We start from the raw sequence: 27132 nt of genomic DNA on the forward strand, positions 1-27132 counted from the left end.
AGCGCTGTCTTTCATGGTTGTAGAGCCACTGCTTGATTATTTGGAATATGTAACTTTCATCACATGCTTCAAGGCTCTCGGGGACAATGCCCAAACTACGTATTTTATCTTGAATTGCTCTATACGATAGATGAAATGCGGTCTTCAAGCACAGAGGTTAAGAAGGAGTTAGATGTTGTGCTAAAGTGGACTTTCAGCCAGGCCTTGATTATAGTGAGCCATGCACTGGTTTCCATCAGATGTTTATCCGTTTCAACACATAAGGTTAAGTAAGTTATCTTGAATAGAATGGTACACAGTATTATACATGGTGTGAAAAAAGTGGATAGAAACAAGCTTTCTCCCTCTCACATAATATTACAACTCAGGGACATCCTGTGAAGCTGAATGCTTAAAGATTCAGGACAGACAAAAGAAAGTACTTCTTTATGTGGCACATAGCTGAAAACATGGAGCTCACCCCCACCAAGAGGCAGTGTTGGCCACCATATTGGAAGGCTAGAGAATGTACACATTCAGTGAGGATAAGGCTATCATTGGTTCCTAGTTGCGATTATTATTTATTACTACTACTGTCATTATATTTGTTAACCCCCTTTCAACACCAGGTCCTAGGACAGGTTACAACTATTTAAAATTCAGAAGTCAGTAACAGTTAAAGCAAATGATAGGGTGGATCCTGAAAACACACATCTCAAGTGTCAGAGGCCAGGGAAAAGAGAGACATCCTCAGCATTTGTTGAAAGCTGCATAAGGAAGCTGACATGTGCCACTTTTGGGGGGGGGTCCAAAACTTAGGGGCTGCAACAGAGAAGACCCGCTTGCAGGCCACAAACTTCTGGTGGCTATGTTCTTCTACCTGGACTTAGGTAGCACGCTTCTGAATACCAGAGAATTGAAAGTGGCAAGAGCACTGCTGTGCTCATGTGGTTATTGGTTGGCCTCTATGAGAACAGAGTGTTGGACTAGATGGGTGTCTGGCTTGATCCAGAAGGACTCTTGTCAGGTACGATGCACTCCAGAACAAAACAGCCTTGAAAATGAGACCAACCTCCACAGCAGATGAAAGTTCTAAGAGTGGAGGCCACAGGAATGCAGAAAAATCCAAGGAACACATTAGTTCCTGTACCGTCACCACTCCTCCAGAAGTCAGGGAAAGACATCAAACTAGTCCAAATAATCAGAATAAGTAAAAGATGAAAAGGGTATGTTCTCCTGCCCGGGTTGAGCAACTCCAGGAAAAAATGGGCTTGCTTGTATTATTTATCTATCACATTTGAATTCTGCTCTTCCTCTAAGTAGCTTGAAAATTAACCACTAATTTCTCAACCCTGAGAGACTGTAGCTAGGAGAAGGCAATCAGCCCCAAACCAGCCAAACAAGCTTTATGACCAAGAAGAAATTTGAACCTAGGTGTCCCCAGTCTTAGTCCAGACTTATCCACTACAAACACAATGGTCCTCAAATGCATATACACTCTAGACAATAGTGTTTGGAAACTGGGTGCAAGTCAGCCCCAGCAAAGCGTACAGCTTCTCCATGTGTGTTTTTAGTTTGATCCAAAAACACACCCACTGGGTGTTTGCTAGAACATAGAAGTGTTGCAATGTTTTTTCCAGGATGGAGTCTACTCATCCTGCAGAGTTTGCAAGGGAGTTGGTTCTATCAAGTCACAGCCTTTGTTGTGCCAATCCTTAATTAAATTGAGTATCGTTCCCAGGGTATGTTCCAGAGCCACGTGAAGCTACCACCTTGTTGAAGCTAAGCAGATCAGTGCCTGGATAGAAGAGTGCCTTGAAACATGTACGCCGTTTTTGATTCCAGGACCAAAGGCTGGCAGGATATGAAGACAAATAATTATTCAAGAAGCACACTTAAGACGGATCCATTTGTTCTCAGTAGTTTAATTCATACCCCATAGGCCAGTGAAAGAACATATACTCTGTACACAGTCAATCTCCAGGTTCAACACTTGGTTATCTCCACTTAAAGGATCTGAAAGACTTTCACCTGACAATGGAGAACAACTGCTATTCAGAATTGACAACACTGGGGTAGATGAACTAATGTTCTGACTCAGAATAAGGCAGCTTTAGGTGTGCTCAGGCTGCTTCCTCCCCCATCCCCCCAATTACTGATTCAGAGATGCTGCGCCAATCTGTCACCACATTAGGCAATTACAGGATGACTTAATCTTTAGCAGGTCTGAGCCAATTATCCATGTAACTTTTCCATGGAGGCAAATCTGACAGGAAAGCTATTCCAGAGAAGATCCCACATTATTGTTATTTCTTGAACTTGTTTCTTATTGGTGACATACAAAAGGTCTCCGAGTGACATACTACAATTTTTAGGAGCATAAGAATGGATGGTGGTAAGGTTAATAATAATAATAATAATAATAATAATAATAATAATAATAATAGCTGCATGCAATTTGTTAAGAAAATCTACAAAACTCCAGCGGCAGAACCAGAAACTAAGAACAGGCAAGCACTGTCATCAAAGACCGAGGAAAGCTTTTAACTCGGAACCAAAAGGAAGCCTCTTCCCTTGTTGCTACCCTCTGAACCTCTCAAAGGAAAGCCTCAGATAAAAATCAAAGGGTCCGTGTAGGTTCATATTGGAAGACACGTTGAAAAAGATAATGGGGGTCATGAGCTGTAAAGTTTTAAAGGTTAAATGCGTGAAAGTTGCAGGATTATTGTATATGAATTGTCACTCAGCGTTGTCTGGTTGACACAGACCCACAACAGCACCTTCTCTGTGGTGGCTCCGTGCTTGTGGAGTGCCTTTCCTGGTAAGATGTGTCTGACCCCCCTCTCTATAACTTTCAGGTGGTGTTTAAAAACATTCCTGTCTGCCTGGGCATTTGAGGGCTGAATGTTTCTGTTCTAGGCACCTTTGAAACTATTGCCGAGAGAGTATTGCTGTCAGATGTTTTAAACTTGCTAGTTCATTTTAACTTTAATGCTTTAACAGCATTGCATCTGCCATCTTAGGCTCCTTCTGGAGGAAGGGAAGGGTATACATTTAACAAATAATTTCTGCGCTAATTGAAGTTTATGGACAGTTTTCAAAGGAAGATTACGTTGTAGTGATCTGATCTATGAGAGCATAGATTAGACAAGTTATCCCTGTTCAAATAGTGATTCCACTGTGAGGTGACCAGCAGGATAGTTCTTGAAGGACAAAGATTATTTACATACACACCAACCATGCTTTGAATGCGCCGCAATGACTTAAAACATGTATCCAAAATTGAGGAGAAACTAAAGAAAATTAGTAAGGAAAGTTGCAAACTAGTCGCTTGTGCCATCCTATCTGCCAATCTAATGAGCAATTCTAAGTCGATGGATGCCTGGAAAAACAGTTACACACAGAGAAATCGGCACCATACAGCATTTCCGTATTTATATACCTAACAAGAACATTGGTGGAGGGAGAGAGAGAGAGAGAGCATGAAAAAGAAAAAAGACATTCAGCGGACACCAAGCATTGTGTCCAAATTGGGGCTATAATCTCCAACTTCCGAGTTTTTATCAATAGTCACACCTCTCTTGGCTGCTAAGTAAACCTGAACTGAGCTTGTAAACACTTCCAGCATTAATAACAAGTTGATATGGGAATTCTGTTTCCTTTGATGACTTGTCAGAGCCAACAATAGAGCCTCAATAATACTGGCACCAGCAGAACTCCTCCGTTCGGAGCCATCATGTGGGAAAGCACTTCCCTTATTTGCTTAGCAATTGCGCTTATGCATTTTTTAAATTTAAAAGGCCAGAACTGATAAAGACGGGTGAAGTTGAGAGTGCTCAAGCTGGCGGGTCTTCAAATGTTCAGATCTTGAGTCGGTGTTGCCCAGAATAGGTAGAGCAGCTGTTTTTCACTCCATACGTCTTTCTAAATAAAATTAATTTCTATTGTGGAAAAACCAGCCAATTCATGGACAGCAAACAATAGACAGAAGACTAGTGCCTAGCCTTAAATTACATATATACCCTCATTTACTTAGTTCAACAGTTGGAAGAGGGTCTTTTCAGCAATTGGCTTCAATCCTCTAGAATTACCGTATTTTTTCCCGTCTATAAGACTTCCCCATGTATAACACGCCCCCTAATTTCTGACATTATTTTTAAGGGGGAAAACCTAGTCATACACAGAAAAATACAGCAATTCTCTAGGTCAGGGGTCAGCAAACTAAGGCCCAGGGGCCGGATCAGGCCCAATCGCCTTCAGGATCTGGCCCACAGACTGTCCGTGGATCGGCATGGGGATTCCATTTGTTCGGGCTGCACCATTTTCCCCCCTGCACCATTCCATTCCCCCCCTCGCACACAGCCCAGCGGCACCTCCTCCCTCCCTCCCTCCTCTTGGCTTCTCCCAGCCCTGCCTAGAGGAGGAAGGGGGCTGGGCTGAGCTGGGCTGAGCTGAGCTGGCTAAGCGCCATTTTAAGCAGTCCCTCTCTGGAGCCAGACCTTTCGCGCCGCTCATCTTCCCTCCACCGCCGCCGCTCTGGTGCTCCTGTGGGCCAGAGAGCAGAGCGGATGAGCTCCCTCTGCCTACCCACAAGAAGCAGCAGCAGCAGTGGTAGTGTTGGCGGCGGCAGCCCCTGAGAAGGTAAGCACAGTGAGTGGGGCTGGGGCTGGGGCTGGGGCTGAGGACTACTTGCCCCACTCGCCTCTTCTTCCAGCTCCCCCCCCCAAGTGCTGCTTCTCCAACCCGCCACAAAGTCTGAGGGACAGTAGACCAGCCCATGGCTAAAAGAAATTGCTGACCCCTGCTCTAGATCAAGATGAGAACCTTCCTCATGGCCTTCCAAAAAGTACTGCAATGCCTACTTTTTGGGATGGCTTTGGGAAAGGAAGGGTCTTAAATACTATATAATACAGTGGACGCTCAGGTTGTGAACGTGATCCGTGTGGCAGGCACGTTTGCAACCCGCAGCACTGTTTCTGCGCAAAGCGCGATTTAGTGCTTCGGCGCATGCGCGAGCGCCAAAACCCGGAAGTAACCCGTTCCAGTACTTCCGGGTTCAGCGCGGTGCACAACCCGAAAACGCACAACCTGAAGCGTCTGTAACCCAAGGTATGACTGTACTATATCTTAAGGGTCTTAAATACTATACTGGTAAATATATTGTAATAGTTTGCTGTACAGGCATTCTATACACCATATTATCATGCAAACTGCCCTAATTGATGAGTGGTGAGAGGTTCAATTTAAAAAACTGTATTTACAGATTGTTCCTCAGTCTACAGTTAAATAAACCCTAGCTTTATACGATTGCAATATTATGTGTCAAAAGTCCATTATAAATAAGTTAAATCTGCCATCATGGATTCATGCAAATAAACAGTCTGAACTGTGATGCATATTTTACAATGCCTTGCCCCATTAGGTGGTATGCTGCCAGCATTGCACCTACAACCATGCAAATTGGTCTAGGACCCTGGAGACGGGGACTCTGCTGCACAAATAGTAATGGGTCTTCAGCCACCTCCTCTCTCACCCAATCCTGGACCACTACACACTTCTGTATATATGCATTTCAGAGAGGAGGGATTAAGACAGATAAAAATGCAGCTCTGAAAGGTCACAGATCAACAGAAAAGTCTCAGGAGGACATCACCTTGGTGAAGCCAGTCAATGGCCAGATAAGTGACAGCCTGGAAACCACATGTACAGGATATAAATGCAAAAAAATAAACGGTCCAGGTCCAGTCCTCACAGCATCGTCAGGCAGGGCTTGGAAAGATTTCTGCCTGCCGAGCTTCCGCCACTCCTTGCAGACAGCACTTAGCTACATGGTTTAATGTCCGACTCAACAGAAAGCAGCCCCCTGTGTTCAGTGCTAGATTTACGTATAAGCTAAACAAGCTATAGCTTAGGGCCCCACTCTCTTGGGGTCCCCAAAAAAATTAAAGGAAAAGAAACTGGATGTACATTTCCAAAATATAAGATAATTAAATGAAATAAAACCTACATACATCAACAGTGTTTTGTGTTGTGTAGGCTCCTATGATGTAAGTAGCCTGATCCCTAAAATATCACTGGTTTGCTCATTTCTATATATAGGGTGCCTACATTCTGCTTGGACTGGTTGTATGGCAACATGTGCAAATGGCTTTAGATACTTATTAGGTCCATAAATTACCATATAGCATATAATCAACAAACAAAAAAGTGACAATTTGTTGTCAACAAAAGACAGCTGGACATAGAAAGGGCCCTATTACCTTCAGTAGTTTAGGGCCTCATCAAACCTAAATCTGGCCTTGACTGTGTTCCTAAGCACATGAACACACATATGAATTGAAACAGGTCAAAAAAGATTAAGTGACAACACTCAGCTGTGATAGATGTTAATGGATGAGCAAATGCCCGTCATCTTAGAATGGGGTCTTTCAGAAAGTGCAAGACATGTTTGCAAAATTGGGTGGGAGAAATTTGCTAACATGTATGTGGAGAGCAAACATTGACCATTACTGTTTTACGTAAAATGACACTATAAACTCAATGCTATGTTTATTCATTTATTTTTTCAGAGACTATTAAATGTTTTTAATCAATAAAGAGGGGCAGAGAAAGTGCAAGAACTTCAGAGACCAAAAAAAAAGTCAACATGCAAACTTTTTTGCACATCTCCACTAACTTCTGTCACCTCTGCCCATGACAGACTCCCCACCACTTCCTTCCTTGCGATACGTGCTTTAAGAGAGCAAACACACGGCTCAGAAAGTGGTTTTAAAAAACCACAATCCAGTTCTACTCCTGAAGCTGGATGAGCAATAGCCTTGATATAAAAACACAAGCCCCTCTGAACTATTTGGTGGAAGAACAAGGCATTGCAAGTAAAAAGAGGCTTGTGCCCAGCTCACCTCTTTCAGGCTTAGCTCTACCATTCTCCTCCTCTGTCTCTTATCAACAATACTCAAAGGAATATAGGAAGCTGCTGTGCACCAAAGCAAACCCTTGATCCATCTTGCCTTCATTTGATCCATCTCCTACTTGGAGATACTCTGAATTGAATGAGCATTGCACTATGTCCCTTCCTTATCTCTGCCGCTGGTGTAGACAGTACTGAGCTAGGTAGAACATTGGTCCAACTCTGTAAAAGGTGCCACCAGAAATCAGGTTCCGAGGTCTGGAGATGCTGTCCGAGGCCTTGAGAGACCTCAGAGATTGCATCGGGGGCCCTGCAGTGTGGGTGCTGAGCACCCACAACAAAAAAATGTGGGTGCTCAGACACCCAGAGCCCCCTATTGTTGGCACCCCTTGCTGATGGGCAACACATGAAGATCTGCACAGATGATTCCAATGCATCCCAAATTATTACCATTGTGTAATTATAAGATTATCTCAGACGGTTGTATAATCTGTGGCTATCATGAAGGGACACTGCACTTCTGAATTTGCCACTAAGCAATCACTACTCTATTTTTTCTAATGGAGCAATAGCTACCTGCAATTTTTTTAAATAATAATAATAATCCTACTGCTATGTCTTGCTTCTTAGGATTTTGTGTTCCGGGCCGGCAGCTTTTTTTTTTTTTTTTTTTTTTTAGTGTTATTCTATTTATTAAGATAATTCATTGTTTGACCATGTTTAACCTGGTGCTTTGTGGAATTGTTAGTTTCATTTATAATCCCTCATCAAGAAACTCAAGGGTAAGGAATAGGATTCCCAAACGTTTACCAAACTCAGACCAACTTCATAACAAGATCCTTTCCAAATACAGATACCACTGCCTGAGACAACTGTTGAGCAAATATGAAAAAAGCTAAAGAGGAAATAGACAGCTGCTTTGAGTCAAGAACATTGCCAAAAGTTTCGGGCAAATAGACTTCACTACCCGACTATAGATTTGCATTTCTCAACCTCTAATCATTCTGCCAGGATCTGTTTAGTTGAACTGAAGACAGGGTGGATAAAAATCTCTCACACATATACACACAGCACATACAACTTGGATTTAGCATCTGGTGCCCGATTTGCCACTTTCCATAGTACCCTCCTTAAATTCGGCTCCAGCCCCGACTAAAGTGACTGGTGGCATGTTTTGCTGCTTGTCTTCACTTGACCATGTCATATCATAAAACTGGTATGAGCCCAGAAACCTACACCAATCCCTTTCAGGTTTATAATTGAGAAAGCTTGCTTCCGTTGCCCACACACATCCCTGGTCATTCAAGTTTCTTCCTCTTACAGTCTTCCACCTGTTACCACCTCCTCACACTGTTTAAATGTGGATCACCAAGTTTCTGGGGGCAGCAAACTACCCATTTTACTTCTGTTATTCTTGAACATGGGCATGTAGGCTGATGGTACCATGTAAGGAAGATATAAATCATCTCATTTGCTCTGTGCACCTTGTTCCTGTCCAACTAGCAGAGGTTCAAAGACTGTCTCAAGGCAAATCTTAAAAAATGTAGTATAAACAACAACTGGGAAAAACTTGCCTGCAAGCGCTCCAATTGGAGAACAGCCTTTACAAAAGGTGTCACGGGCTTTGAAGACACTCAAACTCAGGACGCAAGGGAGAAACGTGCTAAGAGGAAGGCACGCTTGGCAAATCAACACCGTGATCAACTCCCGCCCAGAAACCAATGTCCCAGCTGTGGAAGGATGTGTGGCTCCAGAACTGGCCTCCACAGTCACTTACGGACTCACTGTTAAAACCGTGTTTATGGAAAACAATCTTACTTGGCTATGAATGATCACCAAAGAAGAAGAAGAAGATACTTCATGTGTCCACTTGGTGGGAGAAGGAAAGGAAGTTTAAGGTTGCTTAAACACTTGTAACTTGAAAGCACGATCTATTCAGTTTTTTTGCCAGTTTGCACATTTGTACTCAATATGGCTACTCACAGGCAAGAACGCTAGACCCCATCCCTCAATCCCTGAAAATTTTATTCAGCCACCTTCTGACTTTCATGATTTTAGCCCATACATTTTCAAGCATATCACAATGACCAGCAATCTGTTTTTTAAAAAACGATGTGTTTTCAGGAAGGTAGTGCTATACACTCAGACCTAACTAAAAAGCTGTTTCCTCCCCTGGCATTCCATGTCCTACTTAAAACATGAGGCTTCATAGCCCCCCAAAATTGTTTCTTTGAACAAGTGACTGAAGAGCTTATTCCACCAGCTTTCTGACACAAGAGTACTCCCAACTGTGAACAGTAAACTAACGCCAGATAACGCAACTGATTTATTCAACAGCCAACATCTTTTAAAAAAACAGATACTAAAAGACAGCAGCCATGGCATTCAAACAGGTGTGCCTGCTTACCACAATCCTCCTGTGATTAGACTCTTCCTTTCTGTGAAGGCACCAAAGGCTGTAAACAGAGATTACAGTGAAACTAGGCAGGTTTTCAATTCATTATTCATCAATGGGTGGGTAAAGCTTTCACTTCCGGGAAGAAAGGATCCAAAAAAGTATAATGCAGCTAGCAGAGAAAGGCAAAACTCTTCCCAAGTGAGGTTTAATAAACCAGCGCAATGGATGACTAAGCAGTAGCAATGTGCAGGCTCCCAGAGTCCCCCTCATCCTGCCAAAGTCTCTAATCCAGAGCAGGAAACAGTAAAAAAAATGGTCAGCTCCATCTAACTCCTTGCAGACGCTTTGTCATAATGAGAAACCGAATCGCAGCCATTTGCAGCATCCGGAAGAGAGGATGGATTGTTCAGAGAGGGAAATGAGCTACTCTAGAAAGATACAATCATCCTTTATAAAATAAGTTTTATTATTATTTATTGAGCAGTTTCAGAACGATAAAAAATGTTTCAGAAATTGTTTCAGAACAGTTTCAGAAGGATAAAACCCATGTCATTCTAGAAAGGCAAGATACTTTTTTTAAAGTGCATAAATATTTACTTAGGGCAGTTCGGATGTCTAGGTATCAAATCTGTCCCTGGTAAACCGCCTTTTAAAGAAAGGTGCTATTCTTCAGATTTCAGTTCTATAGAACTTACATTTCTAAACAAGCAGTGATATTGGTTTCCCAGGGAATTCTGATCTGGAAGTCCTTCCACTTACCTAAAATAGATTGAGACCTGTCTATCAGAATTGCAAGCCACTCACATGCTAAAACAGAAACATAACATTAAATTTACATGTTGTAAATAAATAAATAAAAAGTATTTCAGATAGCCAAAAGTAGTTGAATGGAAATATCAGAAATTCGACAGACTGCATTTTATATGGTTTAAATGTCCTATTCAAAAGCTTTACTTGAAAATCTCTTCTATGAGAATACTTGTAGTAAATGCTTTCAGAGAAGACAGCACGATAGCATGCACATCCCTTCCATTATTTAGATTTTAACGGGGGGGGGGGGAGGCACTGTGATACATTAGGGATGGTTGAAAAAAAGTCAGACAGCTATTGATTTCGTGTCACAGGGGTTGCAAGAATGAACTAGGAGACAAGATTGAAAGAGCTATGCAAGGCAAACGTACCAGATTTCAAGTCCTTGCCTCCCATAGCTGTCAATGTTTTCCTTTTTTTCAGGGAAATTACCTTATTCCAAATAGGATTCCTCGCAAGAAAAGGGAAAAGTTGACAGCTATACAATAACTCCCCAGCTGGGAAGACAAATCTCCTGAAAGTCTGGAGATCCTTCACAGAGCTCAGCTGAATGTTGCCTAAGAAGCCACCATCGGAAAGGAAATTTGTGATTGTTATAGTCGGTGAAAATGGAGATGCCTGGCTGTGCAATGGGAATCTGGAAGCACAGTAGTAATAATTAACAGAGAGCCAGCTGGAAGTGACCTGCAGGCACAATCTTGTGGACGTCAGGAACAGCCACCAGGCTCAAAACACTTTGGGCTCTCATGAGTCAGAGGAATCCAACCACAAAGCATAGCTGGGGTCTATTCAGTTCTTGTAGACAGATAAGCAAAGAGGGTTTGTTTGTTTTCAATGAAGACTCCTTGACAACTCGACCGCCAGGAACATTAGCTTCATTTTCTAGATTCAGGTCCTCAGGTTTACGTAGCAACCACCCAAGGTTTGCTTTCGCCCAGGTCTTTAATTATGAATCCTCCCTCCCAAGTCTGGCCTTCAGAGAGACAGGCAGAGGTTCTTACAAAATGCGTACGTTAAGGCAGTAAGATAACAAGTTGAGCTGGTTTTTGACGCAGATCTGATACTTTGAGGGAACATTTACAAAAGGCCTAATAATAGCAATCATATTAATAGCAATACCCACTTGGCTCTTCCTGAATGGTTACAAGAGCTTCATGTCTGGGTGATTTAAAAATCCCCAAGAAAGAAGGCTAATTGTGAAAATTTGATTTAAAATCAGCTTATTAAGATAAGCATGGGGGGGGGCCTCTTGGCAGTTCTCCAAATGTATGTTTGGGTTAAACATGGGTCCTGTATCAGAAAAGATTGAAGACTTCTGCCCTATGGTCATATCCACACCATACATTTAAAGAACTTCACTACCTGCAAAGAATCCTGGGAATTGTAGTTTGTGAAGGGTGTTTGGAATTGTAGCTCTATGGGTAAACTACCATCCCTAGGATTCTTTGGGGATGCCAAGCCTGTGATCAGTGCTTGAAGAGCCATGGGCATCTCACTAAGCTAAGCCTCAGCCCAGAAGGCCCCTGAAACCAGCATTGCTGAAGAATACGTACTGAACATCCTACAAACTGGACTTCTCACGTGGAGATCATTCTTCTGAAAGGCTCTTCAAGCAGAGAAATGCAAGGTTTGGTCACATTTTAACAGTGTTCGAAATTAGCCAGGCGCCAGGCACATTTTGCAACCTGGCTTTCGACCACTTGCAACCAAGTGAAGATGCCTGGGTGCCAGGATGACACCTGACATTGCCACCATCTGGAGGTGCATACCTGGGGATCACTGGATCTGGACTGTTTTCACACCCTAATACCCCATCCTGTAGAATTCTATCCGTTATATTTTATCTGTACAAATGGAATGAATTTCTGGAACCCAAATGCTTTTCCTGTGCAGCCTCAGAGGAGCAGTCACCGTTAAGAAAAAGAGGTCGGAATAGGCCAATATCTATGTGGACTCTCCGTGGATCAAGTAAGTGGCTTTTCTTCTTTAAGTTCTCAAAGTTCTTGACCTAACTCAAGGTTGCCACCTGAACTAGCCAGGTGTTTAACTGATAATCACAGTCAGCCCATCATTTGACAAACAAGATTTATAGCCATCTTGCCCTAAAGTGACAACTAAACGTTCCATTTTTGTGACTGTAACCTTGGTTTAAAGAGCCATTTTGGCACCTAGCTTATATATCTGAGTTTCTAACACTGCATTTTAGGTATCCTTAGAGAAGTTGCCGTATGATGCAACCATTAACTGTCCTTTCATATCCACAGAGCAGAATTCCAGAAGATAATCCATTGTCTCCCGAGACAGACGGAGGACAACACCAACAACTCTGTATCCCCACTTTACATTACATGCTGCTTATTGGACACAGGAAGTTGCCTTGCCCACGTTTGCTGGTAGAATCGCTCTTAGGCTCCAGGCAAGAGAACATTCCCAGCCCTACCTAGAGATGCCAGGGATTGAAACTGGAACCTCCTGTGTGAAAAGCAGATGATCTGCCACTGAGTTATAGCCTTCCCCCAAAAAACACCCCCAAGATCTCAGAACATTGCCTTCTGTTGTTGTTTTACTGCAGTTAATGCAAGTCGGAGAAAGAAAAAGAAGCAGTAATTGAAATCACTCTAGCGGGTTGCCATAATTTTGAGGCAATGCATCAGACATTGCTTTTATTTTGCTCGATTAGTATCATCTGACATTTCAATTATTTTGTTTTCCACCATGGCTGATATGGTGCTAAATAAGTCCTGAATGTTATCTAAGGGCAACTCCAGGCTGTCGCTGTTTTTTGGATGCGACTCAATCGCATAGCAAAAAATTCAGTCTGTACGCCGATTGGGAGGCTTTTACTCAAGGAAAGCGATAAGAAAAGCGACAGGGAAAAGCACTGAGAAAAGTATGAGATAACACTTCTTTTGACACAGTCGCCTAGCCTCCCCACTAACAAATCCAAGCTCATTAAACCAGCCAACTTTGTCTAATCTCCCTGTAATGAAATCAGGATGAATGCTCAACCAACCAGCCTCGTGGAAAGGTTCTAAGTTACCTTCTGTCCTAGCAGAATCAGACTAAAATGGTACATCTGCAGATGCACACGCCATACATTCTAAACACATCTATCACACCATTTAAAGCACATGAGTCCTCTCAAAGGATCCTGGAATTGTGGTTTCTCCCTCGCAGAGCTTCAAATTCCAGGCATATTTAACAAATCATGTTTCCCATGATTCTTTGGGGGAAATCATGTGCCAACATCCTGGGAAACAGCAACCAAACCTCTGCAAACCTACAACTCAGGTTATAACAGGCATGATGGCCTCACCTAGTGACACCCACTACAGTGGTACCTCATGTGACATACGCTTCAGGTTACATACACTTCAGGTTACAGACTCCGCTAACCCAGAAATAGTGCTTCAGGTTAAGAACTTTGCTTCAGGATGAGAACAGAAAACGTGCTCCGGTGGCGCGGCAGCAGCAGGAGGCCCCATTAACTAAAGTGGTGCTTCAGGTTAAGAACAGTTTCAGGTTAAGTACAGACCTCCGGAACGAATTACTCTAAGTACTTAACCTGAGGAACACTGTACTGTTATGCAGCCCCGGAGGTTGCCAGTGCAGAAATGTAGCTCCTTGGCTGAAAAAGGTTCCCCAAATCTGGGTTCTCAGACTTTTGTCTTCCACCCAGCTTCACATAACTTTGCTCACAAAAACAGGCCCATCTTTCATGTTAGAAAAGCAAGCCTATACCAGTTACTAAAGTCTGAGTTGTGCACTGTAATTTATAGAACAAAGGAAGCTGATTAAGTAGCCCACAGAAACCCACAGCAATGTTCAAGTGGTCTGTGAGAGCAATGTTTGAGAACTGCTGATCTAATTGATTAGATTCTCAGATGTCACAAGTCTACAGGTCATTTCTCGCACTCACAGCTGAAGAACACAGATAGCAAGAAAAGGGTCAAATGAGAACAGTATTGGCACATGAACAAGAACCTTTTAGCCTACAAGCCAGTGTGGTGTTGTGGTTAGTCACGTAATCTGGGGAACCGGGTTCGCGTCTCTGCTCCTCCACATGCAGCTGCTGGGTGACCTTGGGCCAGTCACACTTCTCTGAAGTCTCTCAGCCCCACTCACCTCACAGAGTGTTTGTTGTGGGGGAGGAAGGGAAAGGAAAGTTAGGGAAAGTTAGCTGCTTTGAGACTCCTTAAAGGCAGTGAAAGGTGGGGTATCAAATCCAAACTACTCCTCCTCCTCTTCTTCTTCTAAGCCACATGCTCAACAATTCTGATAATAGCTTGACACAGCATAATTCCATTTTACTGCCATTATGTAAGGTCTAGTGTTCTGGAAGAGAAGGTGCATCACTAGCGCAGGGCCAAAAAACAGCCATTTTGCCACAAGCATTTCTTTTCTTTTTGAAGTTCAGATTGCATTACCAAAAAAAAGTGTATGCACACAAACAACAGGTTTGAAAGATGCTTACAGGTGCATTACATGTTGGGCCACCTCGGAGAGAAGTCATGTAGCTACATGCAGGATGCAGCACAGGAGCAACTTTGAAATGCAAACCTACAGAGAAAGGTATCTGGTCCCATAAGTATGCAAGGTGGAAAGAGCAGTCCCATCTTAAGAAGGCATGTGTCTCTGGGCTTCCTAACGAACCCACTTTTGAAAAACTGCCCCCGTGAAGATATCCTGCCACTTCAATCATCCCCGGCCTTTGGTCTTTAGCATCAAACCAGAGTAACGGAAGACACTATTATGGGAACTCAAATGAAAAGTCAAGGGCTTTTAAGAGTTCCTGGTCCTATCAACCTGTGCAAATTAACAACCAGAATGGAAGATTACCGTGCCCACTAATTATTAGGAAAGGCCTCTTGAAATGAGAACAAGGAATTAAATCCAGGCATGGATTTAAACTGCTTTGGGCCATCGACCTTGATGAACATTACAAACCTCCAGTCACTGAAGCAGATCCCACGTCTGCACAGAAGAAGCCTGTAAAAACATTAACCAAGCGAGGACGGTTGCTAAGCAGTTACCCTCAAAAGGCTTAGAAAGGGCACAAAAGGGGAGTGCACACTGCACATTAGTCAACATCAACACCGCCACCACGAAGAAACTATTCAGGGAATGAAGAAATAACCAGATCAATTTTAGGAAAGGAAGTTTAGTAGCCAAAAAGGAGAAAAGATGCAGATTCATGAACAGAGATGGCAACATGAGGATGCGATTAAGTTGTCCATGGCACCTTTGAACAAGTACTTAAGACCTCTCTATTATGAAGGGTTGAGAGTAGGTAACCCAGAAATAGTACCTCGAGTTAAGAACTTTGTTTCAGGATGAGAACAGAAATTGCACGGCAGCAGCGGGAGGCCCCATTAGCTAAAGTGGTGCTTCAGGTTAAGAACAATTTCAGGTTAAGAACGGACCTCCATAACGAATTAAGTTCTTAACCCGAGGTACCACTATAAATGGTTCTGCTCTCCAAAGAGCTGCAGCTCTGGGGTAGAACATCTATTTTGCATACAGAAGCCACAGGTTCAATCCTCAGAATCTCTGGGTGTGCGAGAGACCCCCATCTGAAACCCTGTAGAGCTGCTACCAGATTGTGTGGACTTTGTTCCAAAGTAAGCCATTTTATCCTCTCAAGGACCCTGTCAAGTAGATTACACTGAGTGGTCCCAACAAGTCATGGCCAAGTACGGATTTGAACCCTCGCCCAGAGATTCGTGGTCAGCCACAAATCACTACACTGGTTCTTGATGAATTAACCTTTCATTAGAACATTCAAGTTCCAAGACCTTGCAAATGTGGCTTGAAAGTACATAGGAATGTCAACAGAAAAAGAATTGGTGACGATTTCAAATGGCTGGAAAGCTAGAGCCCCGTACCCTCCATAGTTCCTGCTGGTGAACAATAAATAAATAAAAAATTCATTGCAGAGTGCATGTTATGTAAAACAAACAAGTTTGCATAGTTTATCAAAGTTGCAGTTCAACCTGGCCTAACACAAAACTTGGAATGCCCACCTCAGTTTTTATCACACACTTGGATTAAGCGCCTATTACAAACATGGTAGAGTTCTGTTTGGAAACATATTAAGAAATTGTGTGTTGTAATATAATTAAGTGAAAGATACTTGCTTGAATTCTGTCATCACTAAAAAGAGTCACATAGAGGTTTTTCTTTAAGGACGCAAAGGGGCATATATTTTAAGTGGGAATACTGTGCTTCTTATTTTCACTACTCAGAAACCACATCTGCTGAAATACAGCCAGTACAGTTCTTATCACAAACTAAAGGAACACCAAGGTGAGGTTTATGGCTTTCTAAAGCAGCTTAAAGATTAACTCCATATGAGGAACACAGCTAAGAAAAGATACTCACTTAGTAAACCGACTAGAGTTTTTTTAAACAAATATTTTAAGACAGAGGTGGAGAACCTGTGGACCATCCAGATGCTGTTGGGACAACGGAAGTTACAGTCTAACAACATCTGGGGGCACAGGTCCCCCATACCTGTATTATGTTACCGGTATTTTAAAAACTTGACCCTGGAAGCAGATTTAACCTCCCTGAATGACTAAGTGGTGTAGATTTATTTCAGGACACTAAAGTCCCCACATTGGCCTGATGTTCAGTTTTGGATGCGGAACAGTCGAAGTGCATCGAGATATAACATGACTAACATCTGAGTACACAGATGACAACAATAAAGGGCAGATGATGTCCCTGAAGGAACATGCGCACAGACGAGCAACAGAAGCAAATGTCTACTAGCCCCGAGGCTGCACCACTCCTCCCTGCCCCTAATCTGATGAAACTCAACTTTTGCAACAGGGAGACTTTTGCATCTATTGCAGTAAAGAAGCCTGGAAGATCAGAGTTTTCCATGGACACAAAACATTCCCCAATACAGAAGAGGTTCACTTCTATCACAAAACAGGCTTGAATAATTCACCCAATCTTGGGAAGTCAGAGCTGAAACATACATACCCCAGCAGAGCTGCTACACCCATGTTCCTTCTCCGCTGGATAAAAGTGCTTAATAGTGCAGAAGTTATCAGGCTAAAACAGCTTTATAAGGTAAAGGTACCCCTGCCCGTACGGGCCAGTCTTGACAGACTCTGGGGTTGTGCGCCCATCTCACTTAAGAGGCCAGGGGCCAGCGCTGTCCGGAGACACTTCCGGGTCACGTGGCCAGCGTGACATCGCTGCTCTGGCGAGCCAGAGCCGCACACGGAAACGCCGTTTACCTTCCCGCTGGTAAGCGGTCCCTATTTATCTACTTGCACCCAGAGGTGCTTTCGAACTGCTAGGTTGGCAGGCGCTGGGACCGAGCAGCGGGAGCGCACCCCACCGCAGGGATTCGAACCGCCGACCTTTCGATCAGCAAGTCCTAGGCGCTGAGGCTTTAACCCACAGCGCCACCTGGCATAGGGTGGGAACTGGTATCTGCTTTTGCAAAATGGTTTTGCCTTTCCTTTTCTGGGCTTGTTGTTTAGTTGTTTAGTCGTGTCCGACTCTTCGTGACCCCATGGACCAGAGCATGCCAGGCACTCCTGTCTTCCACTGCCACCCCCAGATTGGTCAAACTGGTAGTTTCAAAAACACTGTCCAACCATCTCGTCCTCTGTCATCCCCTTCTCCTTGTGCCCTCAGTCTTTCCCAACATCAGGGTCTTTTCCAGGGAGTCTTCTCTTCTCATAAGGTGGCCAAAGTATTCAAGCCCCTTCGCCACGACAAGGCAATGATCCATGAAGGAGTTTCTGGGCTTAGCAGTGCCCAATTAAAGCACAAGGAGAGTTGGCAAGAGGGAAAATCAAGTCCAAAGTAGAACCTGCTCCATTTTTCACACTCTACCCCCCGCCAATTTATTAAGTGTTCTGGACGCAGATCAGGTTCCATACTTGGCACTGTTTTACCTGAATATAACCTGTGACTCTGAGCCAGGTTACACGTTTTTCCGGTTATAGTAACATCTACTTTCTTCCTTCTTTCTAAAAACTTTTGCTCCGAGACTGAAAATATAACTACAGAAGAATTTATAACAACCAACAGCAACCGAAAAGAGAAAGGTTACTGCCACTTATTCAAAATAAAATCAGGTAAGGAAGGAGAGAAAGATCCAGCCGTTGCTAATTGGGTGCTGCTTTCTCATTTTTCAGCATAGGTGACCAGTGACCTGGAAGACTATAATCTGCTGCCGAGTTCCAACCCAAATACCCCAGTCAGATCTCCAAAAGAAAGGTTGTAGTCTTGTTCACATGTCGCACTGAACACAGATGCAAGCTGTATTTCACACAAACGTCTGTTCATGTGTAGAGTGCACACCCAAGTGAGGTTAAAGCTGGTGAGGGGCTGTGAGCTGGGGAGGGTCCAAAGGGTCAAACAGAAAAGTCTGGAGGGCCACATTTGGCCCTTGGACTTGGGGTTCATCCAACCCTGTTTTAAAGAAATGTCTCTAGAGGGCTTTGGCACCTGACCGCGGTTGGCAAATCTTGAGCTTCTAGTAGCAAACTAAGTAGATCCCACAAGCCTGAAGTCAGCTCTAATTGCTTTAACAACTCTGAGAATGGAACACACTGCAATTTACATATTTTGTAACATTTATCATTTTTAAAAACCCTCAAAGCAGTTTACAAAAAAAAGAATAGAATTGAATTCTCAACAGAACACAGTTAAAAACAAGTATTTAGAACATTCAAAAAATAATTAAAAACGACGATAATCTAAAAGCCAGGTTAAAAACACGTGTCAACATAGCCTTAAACAAAAATGCTTTTTAGGTGCTCAAAATAATACAGTGAAGGTGCCTGCCTTGTGTAAATAGGCAGGGAATTTCAAAGTGTGAGCACTGCCACACTAAATTATTAACTCTTATGTGGTAGGCAGTGTTTCTGATCACACATAGTTCCACCATTGCTATTAACTGCTAGGAGCCAGGTGCTTTTTAAAATCCTGAATCATATTGCCAGGCAACTTGCTATCATAGTAGAGCTGAGCAACATGGCTTGAGATCTATTCTCTCTTAACACTTGGGAATGTTAATTAAGAAAAACCTTGCACATTCAAGATCAGCACATCAGGGATCCATAAATATGCAATGCCACCTGCTAACATTTTGACACACAGGTGCCAACAACCCCAAGGATGGGATCCTCACATGGGCAATGTTTTAAAAAACAACCACCTCCCAGATTTACATTTAAGATGCCAAGGGCTAGAAAACGATTATAAGGAGGCTACCAGGAAACCACAGTAAAATGACTTCAGATAAGTGCCACAATAAATGAGCGGACGTGTGGTGACGCCACAAAAGCAATCTCAGAGTACCTTTTGATGCTCAGAGCACCACAGATCCCATGTCCCCCCCCCTTTCAAATCCTTTATTATTTCATTCACATAATATACATTCTTTTCAACAAACAACTCCAAAATAAGCAGACAACTCCAAAATAAAATCATATGTAACAAAACCGTAAGTCTCATGTTTTCATTTACGCTGATCTCCTCTCCGATACCTTTACTTGATATTTCTTTCTGCTTTCTTTATAGAATCTTTATAAAAATTTAAAACTCTTAAATCCTATACCAATCTTTAACAATTTCAATTAATCCCTCCACCTCCCTCCCCCACAGCCCAGTACTTCCCTTCACCCGTGTGCGATCTTCTTTCCCCACTATTATTGTTATTGTTGCGTTAAATCACTTTATTTGTTATTCCATCCTTAATATATTATTATCCTATCTCCTTGCGCCTTTTAATGTTTGCTTCTGGCCAAAACCCCAATGTTTAAAATTCCGCTGTCAATACTTCGCTGCAAAACTAGAACGCGTAACAGGAAGTAGCTGTTCCAGGCCTGGGACAGCTGCAGCCACCTGGCCCAAAGAAACTCAAGAGCAGGGCTGTTGCTAAGATACCAAGCCCTAACTGCAGCTTTTGGCCTTGGAGACCAGGGTTGGGAGGAGAATGCAAGGACAGCTGGGGGGGTAACTGGTGGAATACAAGCCTGGTGTCCTCTGAGGGAGGCAGGGCTTTTTCTTCTAGATAAAGAGGTGCCGAATCTTGTTGACACCCTTCCTAGAGCCATCCTAATGCATAATGGAGGCTGCATCCAAACACAACTTTATTCCATATCCCCAAACGTTTCCATATCCATAGATTTTAATGTTTTATTTCAGATTTCACTCAATGCAACAACGACTTCTGGAAATCGAGTCACATATAAGGGAAGTTTAATGCGGATCTCCATGTTAATTGCTTCCAGGAAAATCTCAATTGCAACTTCCTAACCTGGAAAATCGCAGGAGTTTTCTACGCTTTAACTTTCCCATGGTTTTCATGGATGATACAATGTGATGAAATTTGGAGTGGTATTCTGGCATACAGTTGTTTTCCCACAGTTTTCATGAGGGAACAGAAACATGCACACCTATAAAGTCCATGTCCAATGACACACCATTGGTGTGAATGAAATTTAGCGCAACATAGCATTATATGTATCAAAAGCCAGAGTTCCTTAAAACAACAGGCAATGTAGTGTAAAAGGAAAGAAGCGCTAGCGTTATAACCAGGAAAATGAATGCAAGACTCCCAATGTCTGAAAAATGCACCTGTAGTGGAGAAGACATTGGACTCAGGCTGGTATCACATCTGCATCATACATTTAAAGCACTGTTATACCACTTAAACAGTCATGACTTCCCTCTCAAAGAATCCTGGGAGCTGTACTTTGTTGGCTGGGAATTGTTAGGAACCCCCTAATCCCCTCATAGAGTTACAATTTCCAGGGTTCCCTGGGAAGAGGGATTGACTCAAACCATGCTAAGAAGCGTATGGCGTATGCATTGTGAGGATGCGGCCTAGTTCAAATCTCTATAATCCCTGAAGATCAACATGTTACATTGTGAGAAATCAGTCGAACCTACCTCATAGAATTGTTGTGGCAATAAAAAGGGGGTGGCATTTATATCCTACTCTAGGGAAAAAGAGGAGGCCTGACATGATCATAGTGGCTTCCTTTTTTGCATCAAACCCCTGGTTGTTTATGGAGGTATTTCAGATAGGCCAATGATACAGTTAATATTATGATTTGCCTTTGGACTTATTTTATTGCTGACAGGTTCAGTTTTGACCTCAAGTTATATTAACATGCGCTGCTTTTATGAACCCATCCCATGGTATAGCAATACAGGACAAGGCAGAAATATTTAAATTAATTTAATTTTTAAATTTGTTTTCCCAGTAGTTCGCCTCCTCTCAAAATTATCATCTGGAATATTCAAAAAGGAATGAAGTATTAACGACCGGGAGTGGAGCAACATGCAATCATTCTACTTTCCTCCGTAGCATCTAATACCAATCATCTGCAGGGACCACAAGGACCACAATCGCATATCAATAATGTGATTCGTTATGTACAGGGGTCCATAAATGCCTTCGTCAGTGTGGAGAAAGCAGAAAAATAAAAAAAGAAATTCTCTCAACACTAATTCATGGAAACTGAGGCGGTTCTGCCTCAAGGCATCAGGATGATGTGTCCATCTCAAGTGGCAGATTTTGGGTCGCTGTTCGAAGTCACAGAGAGGGAGACAAACGTTGACTCACAGGATGTTATCCACCACTTCCCATACTGAAATGAATGGGAATGACACATAAGCTTTTTAAAAATTAAAAATTAAAAAATGGCACTAGCACTTAAAAAACAACAACAAGGAAGGGTTTTTACTTGGCTCTGGTGGAGTGCTTTGTAAGTCATATACCCACCCCCCAAGTCCTACTACTGCATCAAAATGGCTGTATTGGAAGTCACATTAAATAAGCCACAGTTGTGCTTTGAGCCTGCTGGTGCATGTGGCTCAAAAACTGGCTCCTCGCCACCACACACTGGGAGCAACTGCTCTCCTTCCCCTGTCATCTGGGAGCAGCCATTTCATCAGACAGGCTTAGTGGGAGAGATGGGAAGCAGGGCTCTCACTCCATCAGAAAAGGCCAGCTCCAACCGTCACCTCCTACCCTTGAGCTGTGTCAGCTGGTCATTATAACCGATTAGAAATTGGTGTCCAAGTTTGATTTCCCCCTTCCTTCCCTTTCACCTTGTGTTGTTTTTTAAGATTGTATGTAAGCCTGTGGCTGGGACAACCATGTTTTAATTGACTGTGAGCAAGCCACACTCTGGGAGCCTTTTCGGCTGAGGAGAGAGGTAACAAATGCTCTTAGTAATCTCACATGTCTCCTCGAGATTCATGGTTTGTTCCCCACACACAATGAACCATAAGTGGCAAGCCAAAAACCAAACTTGGCTGCAGCTTGTGATTTTTATGGAAGGGAACAAACCACAAACCCACCTTCGGACAACGAGGCAAGACCTCTGAATTGTTGCTCCCAACGAAGTGTCCTTTCCAATGCACTGCTTGCATCAATGGAGGATAGAGACAGGTACACAAAACTAACCTACTGTGCGAAGGTAAAATTCATGTCCACCCACCCTGGCATGTGGCCCCCAGGTGGTTGGCCAGAAGGGAATCCAGCCCCCAGGATGAAAAAGGTTCCCCACCTCTGGCAAACCAGGCCAAAGTCTTTGACTGTATACCCATTATACCTTCAAAACACATTCCTTCCTTCAAAGAATTCTGGACTAGTTCTTGCCTTCATAGTTTCAATTCTCAGTAACAATAGAGTCGGAAGGGACTCAAGCGTCATCGAGCCCACTCCCCTGCAATGCAGGAATCTCAACTAGGTCAAAACCCTCAACTACAGTAACCCAAATTCTTTGAGGAAGAATGTGCTTCAAATGTGCTATAAAGATATAGTGTGTACACAGCCTTCCTCATGGGACTCACTTTGTAGAACGGAAGTAGAAAACCTAGAATTGAAGCTGAGATTTTAGAGGCATATTTCATACACCTCTAACCCAGGCTCTTCAACGGGGAGGGGGGAGCATTCCTTTTTAATAAAGGGTAAATAAACAAACATACATACATCCACTTTGCACAGACTGGGGGAAAAACATGTACCGATTATGCTGCAAGATTAAAATCTCCCACGCACATTAGGACAACAACATGAACTACTAGAAGCGCCCCACCCATTCCTTCAACTTCACATAGTTAAGTCTGCAAAACAGCTTCAAGAGGCTAAACCAGAGATCAGGCACTGGAGAGAGCCACCACCCAGGCCAATTCTGGCTGACTCAGAATACAAAGCCCCACCGCAAGGTAGGGCAGGAGGGAAAGATCTCCCCCATCCCACCAGGCAGCAAAGCTGGGTGGTGGAACACCTGCCCTCTTCCCAAATCGGCAGGAGGAGAGGAGTTCTGCAGAACTTTGCCACCCAGTGCCTCTCTGCCCCAAGATGTTGGGGAGACTGGGAGGTGGAATTGGATGCTGCCTCCTGGGAAAGTGCCGCCTGAGGCAGCCACCTCATCTCGCCTCATGGGCAGGACGGCTTCAGACTCAAGTATTAATAATAATTATAATAACCTAAAATAATAATAAGGTGCCATTAATGAACATTTTGTGTGTAAAATCAAAGCAAACTTCTGTTTATACAAATAAAAACATGGATTCACTGACAACACACAAAAGCTTTAGGAAGATAAAGGGAACATCTACTAGCAGATGTGAAAGGAGAAAATGCAAAATAGCTGTAAATTGGACTTTGGACATGCCCTGAATTATATTATATATGTGTGTGCGTGTCGATAACCAGTAGAGAAGGTAGGAAGAAAACACAGGGCATAAAACATTATTGTTATTACAGAAAAACACTTGAATGTACTGTAAATAATTTCAGTATTCCATCAAGGCGTACTCTCAGCGTCTCCAGATTGTGTCTAAATCTCTCCCTCAAAATATTGACAGACTGTCAACGTACATTTGAACAAATAAAGTGGATTGTAGCATTACTGTTGCCCCAGCACAACAAATCCACTTTTAAACACCAAACTTTTTGTGGTTCGGAAAGTGATGGAGAAAAGGCATTTAAAGTGTGGGGTGAATGAACAAATACACGCTCAACAGAGAACTTATGAACAGAAGTATCAGTATATATGCTCATTGTCATACAGCCCATAAACAAATCCGAGCAAATGCTCAATAAAGACTGGACATAATCCAACCACCATGTGAGCTTTGAGCAAACAAAACAGAACGAATGCAGACCAATGAAATGTACTGCACAGCATTCAGTAATTTCCTATTAAACTTTTCCGCCAGCTATTCATCCACAACATGGGATGCATGTGCTTTCTGCTCAAGAAGTTTTCCCAAAAAACTTTATGCTGTACACATTTAATAAGGCAACTCTCCACCAGACCTTCCCCTTCCTCTTATCCAGAATACCAAGTGGATCAAAATTAAAAATCATTTTTAATCATGGTGGTTTATATTTTGATGGGGTTGCTTCGTTGTGTATTTCAAATTTAGATGTGCTTTTTAATAATTGGGATTTTTACCAATGCTTTGCAGTTCATTTTCTTTTTTTTCTTTTTTTCTTTTTTTTGCAAACTGCTTAGAAACCACCCAGAGTCTCAAGTACATTAATGAAAAACAAAATAATGGTAAGAGAGAGTATGTGTGCGCTATAACCGATGGCCTTCAATAAGAACTCTAGGGAGGGAAACTTGCAAATTAGCCTGAATATGCAGGAACGATCACAATCCCAACCAGAATTGGGGGCAAGGGGACAATACTGTAATCAAAAATCAGACTATATATGAGTGAAAAGTTGCAAGGTAGGTGGAAAAGGAATGGAAACCTCACCACAATTAGTCCTTTGTAATCGCCTCTCCCCCCCCCCCCCAAAAAAAGAAGGCATTGGGTTTTGTGTGTGTTTTTTAAAGTTTCTCTCAATCACGCTTTCAAAATTTTAAAGTACTACTTGAGAAATTACAGTGTTGCCTGCTCAAATGAAGCTCCGTTTTAAGGCCCAGATGTTACAAAACACCAGAAGGTTGGATACAGCCTATTAGACAGAAAAACATTTGGAAGGGGAGGGGTGGAGAGGAGAGAAGGAACACAATGACTTTATAGGACACCCTTGGAAGTGGGGGGGGGGAGAGAAAAACTGAGCTGGGAGGGAGAGGAGGGGGGCCTTCAGACATCCAGGACCTCCCCCCAACCCACAGCACTTAAATCTCCCAAGATATTCCTGCTTTTTTGCAAACACACCATGCCTTTAAAGCAAAGCCTCTCTCTGCAGAAAATCATGGGAACTGTAGTTTACCCCTTCCAGGGCTACAATTCGCAGCACCCCTTAAACTATACATCCCCCGGGTTCTGGAAGGCGGGGGTGAGAATGGGGTTTAAATGTCTCGCCTAGCCCCCCAAACCCCCCCATACAGGGGCACAGTGGAATTCAACAGGCTCACGCACAGTATGTCTCATAAAGCGCAAAAGGCCGGCAGACATAGCGGCAGTGGGAGGCAGCGGGGCCCCTCAGCGCCATAGCACAGATCACATCCCACTCCTGGCCTCTACCAAGTCAGATCACCCAAAATGCCAGAGATTAGACCACCACACGCAACCCGAGAGGAACTTTGGAAGAAAAGAAAAAAAAAACCAGCTTCCATGCAGTTAAAAGTCCCATTCTCTCCTCCCTACAACATTCTCAAATACTGAAGAATGTGCAGAAAGAGAAGGAAGTTGTTTGGGGGGGGTGGAGGAAGAATCCCCCACCCGCATTGCAAAACAATTTTAAAGAGTTGGGGAGAAAATGAGTCTTCTCCTCCTCCGGCGCCTCTTGCAAAACTTCACACCGACCTCCCCCAAGCGCCCCCCTCCCCTCTAAGATTTGCAACTTTGCCTGGTCTGGAATAAAGCCACGTTTAAATTGAGGAGGGGGCTCTCCCTTCGAAGTAGATAGCGTAAAAGCGAGCTGGGGGGGGGCTTTGCAAGGGGGAATCAACACACACACCCCCCGCCAAACAAGCCCCCTCCCCTTAGAGGAAGAGCAGCAAGGCCCCCCTTTCAGCAAGCACAGACGCCCCTTCCTCCTCCCTCTTCCTTTCTACCCACCCCCAAATCTTTGCAGGGGATCCATGATCAGCCCCCCGCCACCCAGAGGCCATCTGTAAAACATCAGACTTTAGAAATGCTTTTAAAAAGACAAAACTTACCCCCCCCCCCCCACTTCTCCCAATATCACCTTTTAAAGTGGCATCTACCCCCTTTCTGGATCCCATCTTTGCTAACACACCCACAGAGCGGCCGGGAGGGGGGAGAGAAGAGGCTTGCTTCACGCAAGGCGGAATATGGAGAACCGCCCCCCCCCCACGCGCGATTTCTCTCGAAGTGCAAGAGCCGGCCGACGAGCAAAGGAACCTGTTGCCATTATTTGCACGTGGAAGCGCACCGATCATTGACTCGGATTAAAAACCACCGCGCGACAAGTTCCATGGGACTTACTCCCAAGGAGGCGCGCGCGCCGCCATCCTTGCCACCGTGCGCGCCCGATCCTAAACCCCCAACCGCAAGGAAAAAGCTCGGCCTGGCCAAGATTGAATGGGCACACTTTCCCCCTACAGCAGTTTTTTTAAAAAAAGCGCAGAGGAGGATCGCGATCCCCGATCCTGTGCAGCCGCTGCATCGCGGGCTCCCCAAGCCAGCAAAGGCGAAGAACAAACAAGAAGGAGGAAAGTTTCTCCGCTCACCACGAGACTCGCCCGCCGAGGAAGAGAATTGGAGGGGGGGCCCTCCAAGCATCCACGATGGGCAGCCGCGGGGGGAAATGGCCGCTCACACACCGCCCGCTGCTGCTGCGTGGTGGCTGTGTGGCTCTGTCCGGGACCCGAGCGCTCTGGGCTGCCCCCTCCCGCAACGAGCAAGCAGGCAGGCAGGCAGGCTGGCTGGCTGCTCTCCAACGCCGTGCGCCTGCGTGGAAAGCACAGACTTTGAAAGAGGACATTGGAGAAAAGCTATTCTTCCCTTTGCGCTTGCATGGAACTCAAATCGGTTCCATGACCGCCACCTATTGGACAGTGAGCACAAAACACAGGTCCCCCTAAGGCAGAAGTGGGGGAACCTTTTTCAGGCCCAA

General features: G+C 43.8%; 2 protein-coding genes across 6 annotated transcripts in view; both read right to left on the reverse strand.

The window, feature by feature from the left end:
• AKAP13 (A-kinase anchoring protein 13) overlaps window positions 1–26894 on the reverse strand; it is a 246935-nt gene extending 220041 nt beyond the window's left edge. For 3 of the 5 annotated variants that reach the window (XM_079954146.1, XM_079954145.1, XM_079954143.1), the window contains exon 1: window positions 26747–26893. The gene's annotated coding sequence lies outside the window, so the exon portion shown is untranslated. Of the gene's footprint in view, window positions 1–26746 lie in introns of all 5 variants that reach the window. The other 2 variants (XM_079954144.1, XM_079954147.1) reach the window with 2 other exon arrangements.
• LOC307203455 (F-box/LRR-repeat protein 14-like) overlaps window positions 7560–27132 on the reverse strand; it is a 234344-nt gene continuing 214771 nt past the window's right edge. Inside the window, exon 2 of the transcript XR_013833218.1 lies at window positions 7560–7575. The gene's annotated coding sequence lies outside the window, so the exon portion shown is untranslated. The remainder of the gene's footprint in view (window positions 7576–27132) is intronic.

This window comes from Podarcis cretensis (assembly GCF_951804945.1).
Source record: "Podarcis cretensis genome assembly, chromosome: 14".
Lineage (NCBI taxonomy): Eukaryota > Metazoa > Chordata > Lepidosauria > Squamata > Lacertidae > Podarcis > Podarcis cretensis.